This window comes from Passer domesticus, chromosome 1 (assembly GCF_036417665.1).
Source record: "Passer domesticus isolate bPasDom1 chromosome 1, bPasDom1.hap1, whole genome shotgun sequence".
In the NCBI taxonomy this organism is placed as follows: domain Eukaryota; kingdom Metazoa; phylum Chordata; class Aves; order Passeriformes; family Passeridae; genus Passer; species Passer domesticus.
Window position 1 is genome coordinate 11106 of NC_087474.1, and position 17833 is coordinate 28938.

The following is a 17833-nucleotide window of genomic DNA, read 5'->3' on the forward strand; positions in this document are numbered from 1 at the left end:
GAACGTCGCCTCGCGGACCGGCCGGGACCGAGGAAAAAAAAACCCAGCCGGGGGGGAAAAAAAAAAACCCCCCGGCTGGGGATTTTTTATTCTAAATTTTAAAATGTGTTGAAAAACCTGAAAGGAAAAAGTCATACACACAAGGTTAGAACCAGTCATCAACACACGCACCCACAGCTCTCCTTCAGCTTACACACAAACCCACCCTCGCTCGCACCTCAACCGCCCTGCTGCCCCCCGGCACGCATTCCTGCCGCTCCTCGGGAACGTGGTTCCCGGGAGCCTCCCTAAAAATCCTCCTGCCTGACAAAAACCCCAGTCCCGGGACGGTCCGCCCGCAAACTCTGGCGATGAACGTCGCCTCGCGGACCGGCCGGGACCGAGGAAAAAAAAACCCAGCCGGGGGGGGAAAAAAAAAAAAAACCCCGGCTGGGGATTTTTTATTCTAAATTTTAAAATGTGTTGAAAAACCTGAAAGGAAAAAGTCATACACACAAGGTTAGAACCAGTCATCAACACACGCACCCACAGCTCTCCTTCAGCTTACACACAAACCCACCCTCGCTCGCACCTCAACCGCCCTGCTGCCCCCCGGCACGCATTCCTGCCGCTCCTCGGGAACGTGGTTCCCGGGAGCCTCCCTAAAAATCCTCCTGCCTGACAAAAACCCCGGTCCCGGGACGGTCCGCCCCCAAACTTTGGCGATGAACGTCGCCTCGCGGACCGGCCGGGACCGAGGAAAAAAATCCCAGCCGGGGGGAAAAAAAAAAAAAACCCCCGGCTGGGGATTTTTTATTCTAAATTTTAAAATGTGTTGAAAAACCTGAAAGGAAAACGTCACACGCACAAGGTTAGATCTGGTCAGCATACACTCACACACACAGAGACAAGCGGCGCTCACACTCACGCAGACTCGCACGCTCTTCGACTTACACGCTTGCTGCAGCCCTACTTGAAACCCTGAACAACGTGCTTCGACGCGTCATCCGGCTGCCGCTCCTTGACGTCAAATGGTAGATTCCGGGAAAATCGGTCGCCTCGGGGACCTGTGAGACAACGGGAGGTGGTCAACGAGTGGCTATCTGACGGCTAGGACTTGTCCCTGCTCCGGGCCCCTAAGTTTTCTACCCAAAATCCCATAGAAGATAGATGAATGGTAAAGTTTTTATAACTGTTCTACCTAACTGTGACTACATGCCAGGGCAGGGCAGCTCCGACCGTAAGTGGCGCAATATAAGTACGCACAATATAAGCCAACAGAATTACATACCATACAAGCACGCACAATATAAGCCAACAGAATTACATACCATACAAGTACATGCAAATATATGCCAACATAATTAGATACAATATAAGCACATACAATATAAGCCAACATAGATTCATACAATATAATTACATACAATATAAGCCAACATAGGTACATACAACATAAGCACATACAATGTAAACCAGGACTTCGGATAACTCTCTGGAAGATTAATTCTTAAGCACCGTACCCTTTGAGAAGATGGAACCTACAGAACTATGGCAGTCACATGAGGAGGGTGTAAGACACTCCCTATAGAAGCCCAAGAGAATAGCACAGGAAGAAAAAGGCACTACCGCAGCTGAGACGGAAGACTGATGAGAACCTCTTGTTTACTTCTTTGTGTCTCAAAAGAGAGATGGCAGAATAAGCAATGTCTGGGAAGGAACGCGAGTAAAATATGGCCGATACGGCACGGAATGAGGCCGATATGGCGTTGAGATGTAACAAAGGCCTACGACACGGAAGACGATGGACACAGACTACATAACGCAGACACCGTAACGTAGACAACATAACACAGACACAGGTGACATAACACAGACACAGGTGGAAACTGCCTAGCAGTTTCACCTTATGGACTCAAGATTCCTAGCGCAAGATGAGCCAGAGGCCAAAGATGCCAAAGTAAAGCGAGTCCTATGGCAATAGCGTGTGACGATGAAATGCAACTCCTTAAAAGAAGTTAGTGCCAAAGCAGTTAAGAGGATGCTCGAGAGGCTCGGCGGGCCTACAGAAGGAAGCAAAGACTGCCGGGTGATGGTGGCTATAGCTCCGGACCTGAAGGCGAGCTCCTCGGGAGAAAGATCCACGACGACGTCGAGGGTCGAAGGAGGCTGACGACGCAAAGTTTGCGAGAACGTGGAGACGGGTCGGAACTGCCCTGCCCGGCAAAGGCTCCGGTGAGGCCGAGGAGAAACCCTCTCCCTTTACATCCGAGGGACCTGTTCCGCTACAGATTGCTCCGCTAAGCTAACATCACATGGCCTCCTGTGATAGTAAAGGTTTTTCCCCTTCTCCCAACTATGGACCCCAACACTTAGCTTGTGGATGACGAGCTGACAAAATCCATCCCCGGTGGGACGTGGACGTTGAGACGGTCTCGTGTGCTTCGGTGGTGCTCTCTCCAAACTTTGCCTAGGAAGCTCCTCACAGTACCTAAGACAAAACAGAAAATGTGACTATTGCCCTCAAAAACAATAATCCCCGGGACTCCTCCATACCACTGCCCCGGCTCACCTCAAATCTTGATTTGACTCCAGAGTCTGCCTGGAAGGTACCTGCAAAACGAAAAGGTACACGCTTAGCATGCTTCTGCATAACGCTCGCCTATGAGTCACCCTGCCTAAACACACTCACCCCCTCACACCTGTTCCTTGGCACACCAAGGGCAGTGATGGAACCGGCAAAGAAACAAAGCAAAAAAGCATGCTCTTGCTTTGTTTCTTTGCCTAACCTCCCTAACCTGACAAATACACCATAAGCTTGCACCCACCTGGCATCGGGCATCCTCAGCTGGCATGGATTGAAAGTGGACTGCCTAAAAAAAACCAACAAAAAACAGTGGATGCTTAGAGTTGCACCAGAAATTGAGACCCCAGCAATAGCAAGTGCTTCTGTCCACTGGTCACTCCTCACCTCGACCACTTTACCTTGACTGCTGCTAGATGGCTTTACTTCCTAAAAATAAACAAAAAGAACAATGCTGTAACAGAGTCACCATTTACACTCCCCCTGCAGAGACAAACAGGGACTGATCTGTTCAGGGGAATCCACTCACCTGGGATAGGGAGCTCTGCCATGGATTTTATCTGTCTGCATCTGAAACAGAGTCAGGACAAAGTTCAAAGGGCAGCAGGATAACTTCACAGCTCCAGACAACTTCCTAGAGTCAACCTAGGAATACCATCTAGAATCCAACTACACCCCACATTACAAATTCCAAGCCCCCAGGATGTGTCCTATTACACCAGGCTACGCGGCAGGGCAGAGCAGCGCCAACACAAACGTGTGCGGACGCCCGTGACACGGGACAGGACAAACAATGAGGACACAACAGGGACAGAAATCTCTTGACAAGAAGAATGACTGCAAGGACTGAGAGAATGGAAAATGAAATGACTGAGGTGAGATTGACAGTGAGGTGATGAGGCTCAGACAACCATGGAGGAAGTATCTCCTAAGAGAATGATTTTGTCAAAGAACTGCAAAGATGGACATCTGAGAATCCTACGGAAAGAATCCTCTACCTATCTTTGCATTCTTACAAGCCCTAATCTGCCATAATGGATCCTTGCGATGCACAGCAGTACGTACAGCTCAGAACAAGACCTGCAAAGACATCTGACTGGAAGCTCCTAAACAGAAATGCAATTCTGATGCCTGTCTGAGCTCCTGAGCCAAAAGTCCTACTGCATTTGTGCCAGGCCAAGAAATGCAGAGATCACAGACGCTAAGAATGATGCCAGGGTTTCTGATGGGCCCCTCAAAGGGCTAAGGTAGACGATGCATGACATGAGACATATAAACAACACCAGGTACGTTAGACAAGTGACACGATACACACTGGGACTGCTCTACCCTGCGCACCTCAGCACTGGGATCAAAAGTGACACTTTCCCTTTCTGTGGCCTAAGGGGACACTACTTGGATAGCCTCAGCCCCAAAGCAGACTCAAAAACCCCTCCCGGTGAGTCCCAACCCAGCACCCCACATTCACCCCCTCGGCAAGTCGTAGCCCTTGACTTATCTCTCAGACATCTGGGGATGCCAATCTGCATCAGGTGCAAAAGAAGGCCGCCTTGCCATCTGGGAAGTTCTCGCTGTCACTGGGCTGCTGCCTCATAGCTACATTAAAGAAATTAAAACATCAGTGTATGGTCTTACCAGCACATTGCCCAAAACCCAACTCTTCCGCTACTCACCATCTCCTAATGCCATTAGCTTCAGCAACGCTTGGAGGCCAATGCCATCATGGCAGGGTGTGCCTGGTTTAAGGGGAGACAGGGAGATGTGGCATTGCTGAAACATGAGCGGACCCTCGCTCCTCCTCCCTATTCCCTGACTCACCGCAACTCCTCGGCAGCTGCCAAAGGCCAGCCGGATGGCACCTTTAAACAGAAAGGTTCAGGGCTTCATCGCAGAGTCCTGCAATACCTTCACAGAGCTCGCAAGAGCAGTAAACCAGATCCATTGGCCGGTTGGGGGGTGGGGGGGCTCGGCCTACTCCAAATGGATTGCCTAAAGCACACAAACAAGACAGAAGGCTTAGAGTTGCACCAGAAACTGAGACCCCAGTAATAACAACTGCTTCTGTCCACTGGTCACCGCTCACCTTGACTGCTGATATCCAGCTTTGCTTCCTAAAAAAAAACCAAAGAACAGTGCTGTATGAGTCACCATTTACACTTCCCCTGCAGAGACAAACGGTGACTGACCTGCTCGGAGGAACCCCCTCAGCCAGGATGGGGTGCTCTGCCACAGATTTTATCTGCCTGCATCTGAAAGAAAGTCAGGACAAATGTCAAAGGGCTGCAGGATAATTTCACTGCTCCAGGCACCCTGTGTCCATCTACAAATCCCATCTATAACCCAACTACACCCCACACTACAAATTTCAAGCCCCCAGGATTTGTCCTATTACACCAGGCTGTGCAGCAGGGCAGAGCAGCTCCGGCACAAATACGTGCAGACACCCGTGACACAGGACACGACATGACAAACAAGGGGGACACAACAGGAATCTCTTGGCAAGAAGAATGACTGCAAGGACTGAGAGAATGCAAGATTAGATGACCGAGATGAGACTGATGGCGAGCGGATGAGGCTCCCAGAACCCTGGAGGAATAACCTGCTAACACAATGGTTTATTCCAAGAACTACAAAGATGGATGTCTAAGAATCCTACGGTCAGCATCCTCTACCTATCTTTGCATTCTTACAAGCCCTAATCTGCCATAATGGATCCTTGCAAGGGAAATACAGCTCAGAACAAGACCTTCAAAGACATCTGACTGGATGCTCCTAAAGAGAAGTGCAATTCTGATGCCTATCTGAGCTCCTGAGTCATAAGTCCTGTGGCATTGGTGCCAGGCCAAGAAATGCAGAGATCACAGATGCTAAGAATGATGCCAGGATTTCTGATAGGCCCCTCAAAGGGCTAAGGTAAAAGACATGAGAAAGCCAAACACACAGAATGCACAATAGACAACTGACACGATACCCTCCGGGACTGCTCTGCCCTGAGCACCTCAGCACTGTGATCAAAAGTGACACTTTGCTTTTCTGTGGCCTAAGGGGCCACTTCTTGGACATCCCCAACTCCAAAGCAGACTCAAAAATCCCTCCCTGTGAGTCCTGACCCAGCACCCCACTATCATCCCCTCTGTGGGTCATAGCCATTGACTTATCTGCAGATGCCAATCCGTGTCAGATGCAAAAGAAGGCCGCCTCGCCGTCTGGGAAGTTCCTGCTGTCACCAGGCTGTTGTCTCTTAGTCAGCTGCATTTGAGAAAACAGAGCATCAATGCCTGATCTTAGCAGCACATCGGCCAAAACCCAACAATTCTGCTACTCAGCGTTCCCCTAGCAATGCCTGGGTCCCTTATGAATGCCGCACGCTTCGGCTGCGCTCGGAGGCTGACGCCATCATCGCAGGGTCCGCCTAAGTTAAGGGGAGTGAAGGTGATGTGGCATTGGTGACACCAGAGTGGACCCTCGCTCCTCCTCCCTATTCCCCGACTCACTGCAACTCCTCAGCCGCGGCCAAAGGCTACCCGGGTGACACATTTAAATAGGAAAGGCAGAGGCTTCATCACCAAGTCCTGTAATACTTCCACAGGGCTCACAAGAGCAATGATCACAGTCCACCGGCCAGTGCGTGATGGGGAGTAATGCATACTCCAAATGGATTGCCTAAAGCACACACAAACGAGAATGCATGCTTACAGTTGCACCAGAGATTCAGATCGCAGCAATAACAACAGCTACAGTCCACTGGTCACTGCTCACCTTGACCACCTCGCCTTGACTTCTGATATGTGGCTTTACTTCCTAAAAATAAAAACAAAGAACAATGCTGTAACAGAGTCACCGTTTATACTCCCCCTGCAGAGACAAACAGGGATTGACCTGCTCAGGGCAACCCACTCACCTGGGATGGGGTGCTCTGCCATGGATTTTATCCACCTGCATCTAAAAGCAAGTGAGGACAAATGTCAAAGGGCTGCAGGATAACTTCACAGCTCCAGACATCTTGGGTCCATGTACAAATCCCATCTATAATCCAACAACACCCCACACTACAAATTTCAAGCCCCCAGGATTTGTCCTATTACACCAGGCTATGCAGCAGGGCAGAGCAGCTCCGGCAAAAATATGTGCAGACACCCGTGACACAGGACAGAACATGACAAACAAGGGGGACACAACAAGGACAGAAATCTCTTGGCAAAAATGACTGCAAGGACTGAGAGAATGCAAGATTAGATGACCAAGGTGAGACAGATGAGGCTCAGAGAACCCTGGAGGAAGAATCTGATAAGAGAACAGTTTATTCCAAGAACTACAAAGATGGATGTCCGAGAATCCTACGGTCAGCATCCTCTACCTATCTTTGCATTCTTACAAGCCCTAATCTGCCATAATGGATCCTTGCGATGCACAGCAGTACGTACAGCTCAGAACAAGACCTGCAAAGATATCTGACTGGATGCTCCTAAAGAGAAATTCAATTCCGATGCCTGTCCAAGCTCCTGTGTCAAAAGTCCTGTGGCATTGGTGCCAGGCCAAGAAATGCAGAGATCACAGATGCTAAGAATGATGCCAGGGTTTCTGATAGGCCCCTCAAAGGGCTAAGGGAAAAGACATGAGACAGCCACACAACACAATGCACAATAGCCACATGACAAAACACACCGGGACTGCCCTCCTCTGCTCAGCTCAGCACTGGGACCAAAAGTGACACTTGGCTTTTGTGTGGCCTCAAGACAACATTTCCTGGATATCCTCAGCTCCAAAGCTGACTCAAAAATCCCTCCTGGTGAGTCCTGACACAGCAACCCCCTTCCATCCCCTCTGTAAGTCACAGCCCTCAACTTCTCTCTTGGCTCTCCAGGAATGAGAATCCACATCAGGTGCAAAGCAAGGCCACCAGGCTGTCTGGGAGGTTCCTGCTGTCACCGGGCTGCTGTCTCCTAGTCTGTCAAGATAAAGGTAACCAGACATCAGTGCATCATCATAGCAGCATATCGACTAAAACCCGAAAATTCTGCTACTCAACGCCTCCTAAGAACGACCGGGTCCTCGGCCCGCACGCTTCGGCCGTGCTCTGAGACCGACGCCGTCGTCACAGGGTACGCCTGGGTAAAGAGGAGATGAGGTGATGTAGCATAGCTGAGAACTGAGCGGACCCCAGCTCCTCCTCGATACCCCCCAACTCACCACGGCTCGTTGCCCATTCCTGAGGGCTACCCAGAAGCAACCTTTAAATAAAAAATTTCAAGGCTTCATCACAGGGTCCTGCAATACCTCCACAGGGCTCATGAGAGCAGCAAACCTGGTCAATCGGCTGGTTGATGACAGGGGCTTGGCATAACCTGAGTAGATTGCCTAAGGCACACAGACAAGAACAGAGGCTTAGAGCTGCACCACAACTTGAGACCTGAGCAATAACAACTGCTTCTATCCACTACTCACCTTGACCACTTCAACTTGACTGTTGCTCTATCACTTTACTTCCTAAAATAAAAAAAAAAGAACAATGCTGTACCAGAGTCACCATCTACACTCCCCCTGCAGAGACAAACAGGGACTGATCTGCTCAGGGCAACCCACTCACCTGGGATGGGGTGCTCTGCCATGGATTTTATCCATCTGCATCTGAAAGAAAGTCAGGACAAATGTCAAAGGGCTGCAGGACCACTTCACAGCTCCAGACATCTGGGTCAGCCTAGGAATATCATCTAGAGTCCAACTACAGCCCACACTACAAATTTCAAGCCCCAGGATTTGTCCTATTACACCAGGCTGTGCAGCAGGGCAGAGCAGCTCCGGCACAAATACGTGCAGACACCCGTGACACAGGACACGACATGACAAACAAGGGGGACACAACAGGGACAGGAATCTCTTGGCAAGAAGAATGACTGCAAGGACTGAGAGAATGCAAAATGAGAGGACTGAGGTGAGACCGATGGTGAGCCGATGAGGCTCAGAGAGCCCTGGTAGGAAGAAGATGCTAACTGAATGATTTGTTTTAAGAACTGCAAAGATGGATGCCTGTGAATTCTATAGTCAGAATCCTCTACCTATCCTCGCATTCTTACAAGTCCTAATCTGCAATAATGGATCCTTGCAAGGTACATACAGCTCAGAACAAGACCTGCAAAGACATCTGACTGGATGCTCCTAAAGAGAAGTGCAATTCTGATGCCTATCTGAGCTCCTGAGTCATAAGTCCTGTGGCATTGGTGCCAGGCCAAGAAATGCAGAGATCACAGATGCTAAGAATGATGCCAGGATTTCTGATAGGCCCCTCAAAGGGCTAAGGTAAAAGACATGAGAAAGCCAAACACACAGAATGCACAATAGACAACTGACACGATACCCTCCGGGACTGCTCTGCCCTGCGCACCTCAGCACTGGGATCAAAAGTGACACTTGGCTTTTCTGTGACCTAAGGGGCCACTTCTTGGACATCCCCAACTCCAAAGCAGACTCAAAAATCCCTCCCTGTGAGTCCCGACCCAGCACCCCACTATCATCCCCTCTATGGGTCACAGCCATCGACTTATCTGCAGATGCCACTCCGTGTCAGGTGCAAAAGACCTCCCCTTGCCGTCTGGGAAGTTCCTGCTGTCACCGGGCCGTTGTCTCTTAGTCATCTGCATTCGAGAAAACAGAGCATCAGTGCCTGAACTTGGCAGCACATCGGCCAAAAGCCCAACAATTCTGCTACTCAGCGTTCTCCTAGCAATGCCTGGGTCTCTTATGAATGCCGCACGCTTCGGCTGCACTAGGACGCTGACCCCATCATCGCAGGGTTCACCTAAGTTAAGAGGAGACAAGGTGATGTGGCATTGGTGACACCAGAGTGGACCCTCGCTCCTCCTCCCTATTCCTGACTCACCGCAACTCCTCGGCATTGCCAAAGGCCACCCGGATGACTCCTTTAAATAGAAAAGGCAGAGGCTTCATCGCCGAGTCCTGTAATACTTCCACAGGACTCCAAAGAGCAACGATCACAGTCCATCAGCCAGTGCGTGACAGAGTCACGTATACTCCAAATGGATTGCCTAAAGCACACAAACAAGAATGCATGCTTACAGTTGCACCAGAAATTGAGATCTCGGCAATAACAACAACTTCTGTCCGCTAGTCACTGCTCACCTTGCCCACTTTGCCTTGTCTGCTGCTAGACGGCTTTACTTCCTAAAAATAAAGAAAAACAACAATGCTGTAACACAAAGTCACCATTTACACTGCACCTGCAGAGACAAACAGGGACTAACTTTCTCAGGGGAACCCACTCACCTGGGATGGGGTGCTCTGCCATGGATTTTATCCATCTGCATCTGAAAGAAATTCAGGACACAAGTCAATCAGCTGCAGAATAACTTCACACCTCCAAACATCTTGTGTCCATCTACAAATCCCATCTAGAATCCAACTACACCCCGCACTACAAATTTCAAGTCCCCGGGATTTGTCCTAACGCGCCAGGCTATGCGGCAGGGCAGAGCAGCTCCGGGACAAATATGTGCACCCACCCGTGACACAGGACAGGACGTGACAAAGGGGACACAACAGGAAGAGAAATCACTTGGCAAGAAGAATGACTGCAAAATGAAGGCAAGAAGAATGACTGCAAAATGAAGGCAAAATGAAGTGAATGAGGTGAGACCAATGGTGAGCCCATGAGGCTCAGAGAACCCTGGAGGAAAAAGATGCTAAGGGAATGATTTCTTCAAAGAAATGCAAAAAAGGATGCCTGTGAATCCTGCTGTCAGAATCCTCTACCTATCCTCACATTCTTACAAGTCCTAATTCGCAATAATGGATCGTTGTGAGGCGCAACTGTCCGTACGGCTCGGAACGAGACCTTCAAAGACATCTGAACTGGATGCTTCTAAAGAGAGGTGCAATTCTGATGCCTGCCTGAGCTCCTGAGTCAAAAGTCTTATGGCATTGGTGGCAGGCCAAGAAATGCAGAGATCACAGATGCTAAGAATGATGCCAGTATTTCTGATAGGCCGCTCACAGGGCTAAGGTAAAAGACATGAGACAGCCAAATGACACATAAGGTACGACAGACAAGTGACACGACACACACTGGCACTGCTCTGCCCTGCGCACCTCAGCGCTGGGATCAAAAATGACACTTGGCTTTTGTGTGGCCTTAAAACAACATTTCCTGGATATCCTCAGCTCCAAAGCTGACTCAAAAATCCCTCCCAGTGAGACCTGACGCGGCAGCCCCCTTCCATCTGCATCCCCTCTGTGACACACAGCCCTCGACTTATCTCTTGCATGTCTGTGAATGAGAATCCACATCGGGTGCAAAGGAAGGTCACCAGGCTGTCTGGGAGGTTCCTGCTGTCACGGGGCTGCTGTCTCTTAGTCTGTCAAGAGAAAGAAAACCGGACATCAGTGCGGCATCTTAGCAGCACGTCGACTAAAATCCGACAGTTCTGCTACTCACCGCCTCCTAAGAATGACCGGCTCCTCGGGCCGTACGCTTCGGCCGTGCTCTGAGGCCAACGTCTCGGGCTACGCCTGGGTAAAGGGGAGACGAGGTGCTGTGGCACTGCTGAGAATTGAGCGGACCCTCCCTCCTCCTCAATACCTCCCCAACTCACTGTGACTCCTCAGGCATTCCTGAGGGCTATCCAGAAGGGACCTTTAAGCAGAAAATTTCCAAGCTTCATCACAGGGTCCTGCAATACCTCCACAGGGCCCACAAGAGCAGCAAACTTGGTCCGTCGGCCGGTTGGTGATGGGGGCTTGACATAACCTGAGTGGATTACCTAAGGCACACAAACGAGAAGAGAGGCTTAGAGTTGCACCAGAAATTGAGACCCCTGCAATAACAACTGCTTCTGCCCACTGCTCACCTTGCCCACTTGAACTTGACTGTTGCTATATGCCTTTACTTCCTAAAATAAAGAAAAACAAAAATGCTGTAACAGAGTCACCATTTACACTCCCCCTGCAGAGACAAACTGCAGGGACTGACCTGCTCGGGTGAACCCGCTCACCTGGGATGGCCTGCTCTGCTATGCATTTTATCCATCTGCATCTGAAAGAAAGTTAGGACAAAAGTCAATGGGCTGTAGGATACCTTCACAGCTCCAGACATCTTGGGTCAATCTAGAAATACCATCTAGATTCCAACTACATCCCACATTACAAATTACAAATTCTTGGGACTTGTCCTATTGCAGCAGGCTATGCGGCAGGGCGGAGCAGCTCCGGCACAAATATGTGCGGACACCTATGACACGGGACAGGACAAACAACAGGGACACAACAGGGACAGAAATCTATCGGCAAGAAGAATGACTGCAAGGACCAAGAGAATGGAAGATTAGATGACTGAGGTGAGCTGATGAGGCTCAGAAAACCCTGGAGGAAGAAGATACTAACTGAATGATTCCTAAGAACTGTAAGGATGGACGTCTGAGAATCCTACAGTCAGAATCCTCCACCTATCCTCACGTTCTTATGAGACCTAATCTGCAATAATGGATCCTTGTGAGGCGCAGCTGTCCGTATGGCTCGGAATGAGACCTGCAAAGACATCTGAACTGGATGCTTCTAAAGAGAGGTGCAACTCTGATGCCTGTCTCAGCTCCTGAGTCCAAAGTCCTACAGCATTGGTGCCAAGCCAAGAAATGCAGAGATTGCAGATGCTAAGAATGATGCCAGGGTTTCCGAGAGGCCTCTCAAAGGGTTAAGGTCAAAGACATGAGACAGCCAAACGACACATAAGGCACGACACACAACTGACACAACACACACCGGCACTGCTCTGCCCTGCGCACCTCAGCGCCGGGATCAAAAATGACACTTGGCTTTTGTGTGGTCTTAAGACAACATTTTCTAGATATCCTCAGCTCCAAAGCTGACTCAAAAATCCCTCCCGGTGAGTCCTGACACAGCAGCCCCCTTCCGTCTGCATCCCCTCTGTGACTCACAGCCCTCAACTTATCTCTTGCATATCTGAGAATGAGAATCCGCATCGGGTGCAAAGGAAGGCCGCCGGGCTGTCTGGGAGGTTCCTGCTGTCACGGGGCGGCTGCCTCCTAGTCTGTCAAGAGGAAGAAAACCAGACATCAGTGCGGCATCTTAGCAGCACGTCGACTAAAATCCGACAATTCTGCTACTCACCGCCTCCTATGAATGACCGGCTCCTCGGGCCGTACGCTTCAGAAGTGCTCTCAGGCCAACGCCGATGTCTCAGGCTACGCCTGGGTAAAGGCGAGATGAGGTGATGTGGCACTGCTGAGAACTGAGGGGACCCTCCCTCCCCCTCAATACCTCCCGGACTCACCGTGACTCCTCAGCCATGCCTGAGGGCTATCCAGAAAGGACCTTTAAATAGACAATTTCAAGGCTTCATGACAGAGTCCTGCAATACCTCCACAGGGCTCACAAGAGCAGCAAACTTGGTCCATCAGTGGCTTGGTGACAGGGGCTTAGCAGAACTTGAGTGGATTACCTAAGGCACACAAACGAGAACAGAGGCTTAGAGTTGCACCAGAAATTGAGACCCCTGCAATAACAACTGTTTCTGCCCACTTGAACTTGACTGTTGCTATATGCCTTTACTTCCTAAAATAAAGAAAAACAAAAATGCTGTAACAGAGTCACCATTTACACTCCCCCTGCAGAGACAAACTGCAGGGACTGACCTGCTCGGGTGAACCCGCTCACCTGGGATGGGGCGCTCCGCCATGGATTTTATCGGTCTGCATCTGAGAGAAAGTTAGGACAAAAGTCAATGGGCTGCAGGACAACTTCACAGCTCCAGACATCTTGGGTCAACCTAGGAATACCATCCGGACTCCAACTACACCCCACACTACAAATTTCAAGCCCCCAGAATTTGTCTATTACACCAGGCTATGCGGCAGGGCGGAGCAGCTCCGGCACAAATATGTGCAGACACCTGTGACACAGGACAGGACAAAAAATGGGGACAAAACAGGGACAGAAATCTCTTGACATGAGGAATGACTGCAAGGACTGAGAGAATGCAAAATGAAATTACTGAGATGAGACCAATGGTGAGCCCATGAGGCTCACAGAACCCTGGAGGAAGATTTTTCTAAGAGAATGATTTCTGCGAAGAATTACAAAGATGGATGTCTGCGAATCCTACGGTCAGAATCCCCCTACCTATCCTCGCATTCTTACGAGTTCTAATCCGTGATAATGGATCCTTGCGAGGCGCAGCTGTCTGTACGGCTCGGAACGAGACCTACAAAGACATCCGAACTGGATGCTTCTAAAGAGAAGTGCAATTCTGATGACTGTCTGAGCTCCTGAGTCAAAAGTCCTACGGCATTGGTGCCAGACCAAGAAATGCAGAGATCGCAGATGCTAAGAATGATGCCAGGGTTTCTGATAGGCCCCTCAAAGGGTTAAGGTAAAAGACCTGAGAAAGCCAAACACAGAACGCACGAAAGACAAGTGACACGATACCCTCCGGGACTGCTCTGCCCTGAGCACCTCAGCGCTGGGATCAAAAATGACACTTGGCTTTTGTGTGGCCTAAGGGGCCGCTTCCTGGACGCCCCCATCTCCAAAGCGGACTCAAAAATCCCTCCCTGTGAGTCCCGACCCAGAACCCCGCTATCATCCCCTCTCTGGGTCGTAGCCCTCGACTTATCTGCGGATGCCGGTCTGAGTCGGGTGCGAAGGAAGGCCGCCTCGCCGTCTGGGAAGTTCCTGCTGTCGCCTGGCTGTTGTCTCTTAGTCAACTACATTAAAGAAAACCAAACATCAATGCTCTATCATGGCAGCACATGTTGGCAAACCCAACAATTCTGCTACTCACCGTTCTCCTAACAATGCCAGCCTCCTTGGGCTGGACAATTTGGCTGCGCTCGGAGGCTGACGCTGTCGTCACGGGGTTCGCCTCGCTTGAGAGGAGAGAAGGTGATGCGGCGTCGCTGAAACCGGAGTGGACCCCAGCTGCTGCTCCCTGTTCCCGACTCGCCGTGACTCCTCGGCGTTGCCAAAGTCTCTCCGGGTGACTCCTTTAAATCGAAAAGGCAGAGGCTTCATCGCCGAGTCCTGTAATACTTCCACAGGGCTCCAAAAAACAACAATCACGGTCCGTCGGCCAGTGTCTGACGGGGAGTTATGTGTACTCCACATGGATTGCCTAAAGCACACAAACGAGAATGCGTGCTTAGAGTTGCACCAGAAATTGAGATCTCGGCAATAACAACAACTTCTGTCCGCTAGTCACTGCTCACCTTGACCACCTCGCCTTGACTCCTGCTAGAAGGCTTTATTTCCTAAAAATAAACAAAAAAGAACAAAGCTGTAACACAAAGTCACCACTTACGCTCCCCCTGCAGAGACAAACAGGGACTGATCTGCTCGGGGGAACCCGCTCACCTGGGATGGGGTGCTCTGCCATGGATTTTATCCATCTGCATCTGAAAGACATTCAGGACAAAAGTGAAAGGGCTGCAGGATAACTTCACACCTCCAAACATCTTGTTTGCACATCCAGGAATACCATCTAGAATCCAACTACACCCCGCACTACAAATTTCAAGTCCCCGGGATTTGTCCTATGGCGCTGGATTATGCGGCGGGGCAGAGCGGCTCCGACACAAATATGTGCGGACACCAGTGACACGGGACGGGACGTGACAAACAAAGGGGACGCGACAGGGACAGAAGTCACTTGGCAAGAGGAATGACTGCAAGGACTGAGCGAATGCAAAATGAAATGACTGAGGTGAGACCGATGGCAAGCCGAAGAGGCTCAGAGAACCCTGGAGGAAGAAGATGCTAACTGAATGATTTCTAAGAACTCCAAAGATGGATGTCTGAGAATCCTACTGTCAGAATCCTCTACCTAGCCTCACATTCTTACGAGTCCTAATCTGCAATAACGGATCCTTGCGGGGCGCAGCTGTCCGTCGTCAAAGACATCTGACTGGATGCTTCTAAAGAGAGGTGCGGTTCTGACCCCTGTCTCAGCTCCTGAGTCAAAAGTCCTACGTCATTGGTGCCAGACCGAGAAATGCAGAGATCGCAGATGCTGAAAAGGATGCCGGGGTTTCTGATAGGACTCTCAAAGGGCTAAGGGAAGAGACAAGAAACAGCTAAATGACACACAAGGCACAATACCCATATGACATGACACGTGCCGGAACCGCTCTGCCCTGTGCGTCTCGGCGCTGGGTTCAAAAGTGACGCTTTGCTTTCATGTGGTCTTAAGATGACATATCCTGGATATCCTCAGCTCCAAAGCTGACTCAAAAATCCCTCCCGGTGGGACCTGACGCGGCGGCCCCCTTCCAGCCCCTCTGTGAGTCATGGCCCTCAACTTATCTTTTGGATGTCCGGGAATGAGAATCCACGTCAGGTGCGAAGGAAGGCCGCCGGGCTGTCTGAGAGGTTCCTGCTATGACTGGGCTGCTGTCTCCTAGTCTGTCGGGAGAAAGAAAACCGGACGTCGGTGCGCCGTCCCGGCGGCCCGTCGGCCGAAACCCGACGGTTCTGCTGCTCTCCGTTCTCCTGGTGATGCCTGGGTCTTTTATGAATGCTGCAGGCTTTGGGATGACCGGTGATGTGAGTCCACCTGGGCCTGAAATGAGTACGCCTCAGAGCACGTCTGTTAACCTTGGAGTTGGCTAGGATAAAGTAAACCAAAAATAACATATGAGTTTTGTGTTACGCGAGCCAAAGCCCAGCAAGTCAGCTGCTTGCCCTCTCCTGAAGGTGCCTGGGTCCTCGAGGTGTCGTCTTCATCCTGTGTCTGAGGGTGTGGCTGTTATTCTGAGTAGCAGCTGAGTTAGAGACAAACACAGTCATGTAGCGTTTTGCTGACTGCGGTGAATGAGCTCATTTGCTGTAAGGCGTGGGAATGCCTCTGCTGTGCTAGAGAAAAACCTTGGGGGCGCTCAAATAGATACCGTTTCTCACGCTGGTGCCTTCAAAATCACCCACAATAACTCCTAACGGGAGTTATTATAAACTCTTCATGCTCCCTCTCCTAATCACAATACTTAACTCATTTGAAGCCTCAATCTCAAAGAGTACCTTGGACACAGATCAAATCCCTTTTGGAAGGTTATGAATCTGCTGAAAAAAATGCCCTACTGGACACAATCTAGAACTTCAAGAATCTGTATTTCTGCTAAAACAAAAAAACAACAACAAAAAAAAAAAACCACAACAAAAAAAACCCCCAAAAAACCCCAAAAAAAACCCCAAAAAAAACCCCAAAAAAACAAAAAAAAATCCACAAAAACCACCAAACCAAACAAAAACAAACCACCAAACCAAACAAAAACAAACCACCAAACCAAACAAAAACAAACCACCAAACCAAACAAAAACAAACCACCAAACCAAACCACCAAAACGACCAAAACAAAAAAAAAGCCAAAACAAAAAAAAAGCCAAAAAAAACCCAAAAAAACCCCAAAAAACAAAACCAAAAAAATCCACCAAAAAAAAAACAAAACAAAAATCCCCCAAAAACCAAAACAAAAAAACCAAAACAAAAAAACCAAAACAAAAAAACCAAAACAAAAAAACCAAAACAAAAAAACCAAAACAAAAAAACCAAAACAAAAAAACCAAAACAAAAAAACCAAAACAAAAAAACCAAAACAAAAAAACCAAAACAAAAAAACCAAAACAAAAAAACCAAAACAAAAAAACCAAAACAAAAAAACCAAAACAAAAAAACCAAAACAAAAAAACCAAAACAAAAAAACCAAAACAAAAAAACCAAAACAAAAAAACCAAAACAAAAAAACCAAAACAAAAAAACCAAAACAAAAAAACCAAAACAAAAAAACCAAGAACAAAAACCAAGAACAAAAACCAAGAACAAAAACCAAGAACAAAAACCAAGAACAAAAACCAAGAACAAAAACCAAGAACAAAAACCAAGAACAAAAACCAAGAACAAAATCAGAAACTACAAAAGCAACTTACTGCCTCTGAACTCACAACCCAAAATCCTGAACTTAAATATTCCCTCTACTCCGTGCTGTTTTCTGCATAGTATCTTCAAAGCTTGTGTTGCTTTGTGTGCCCAAAAGCACCTGCTGAAAACAACCTGACATAAGCCGAAAGAGCCTCTTTGCTGAAATGAGAGGAGAGATCTTACCTGAGCAAATCCCAAGGAGGGAATGAAGCCCCTTAGCAAAGCCTGGGGTTAATATACCCCTGATGGGGCCCGCCTCTCGTTGCCACGGTGCCCGAGAAAAGGGAGGAGGCAAATCCTACCGGGTATAAAAGGCTTCAGAGCAGCTGCAGCTG

At 49.2% G+C, this 17833-nt stretch overlaps 3 long non-coding RNA genes across 3 annotated transcripts; all 3 read right to left on the reverse strand.

Moving 5' to 3' along the window:
* Positions 1 to 3098: 3098 nt before the first annotated feature.
* On the reverse strand, positions 3099 to 4475 carry LOC135286864 (uncharacterized). The gene is made up of 3 exons (XR_010350978.1): positions 4382 to 4475; positions 4237 to 4299; positions 3099 to 4159 (listed from the first exon to the last, which is right to left on the reverse strand). It is a non-coding gene; the product is annotated as an uncharacterized LOC135286864 (long non-coding RNA).
* Positions 4476 to 5938: 1463 nt separating this feature from the next.
* Positions 5939 to 6520, reverse strand: LOC135286754 (uncharacterized). The gene is made up of 3 exons (XR_010350820.1): positions 6465 to 6520; positions 6323 to 6364; positions 5939 to 6226 (listed from the first exon to the last, which is right to left on the reverse strand). It is a non-coding gene; the product is annotated as an uncharacterized LOC135286754 (long non-coding RNA).
* Positions 6521 to 8863: 2343 nt separating this feature from the next.
* LOC135286760 (uncharacterized) lies at positions 8864 to 10220 on the reverse strand. The gene is made up of 4 exons (XR_010350821.1): positions 9845 to 10220; positions 9701 to 9742; positions 9441 to 9606; positions 8864 to 9195 (listed from the first exon to the last, which is right to left on the reverse strand). It is a non-coding gene; the product is annotated as an uncharacterized LOC135286760 (long non-coding RNA).
* Between the last annotated feature and the right edge of the window lie 7613 nt (positions 10221 to 17833).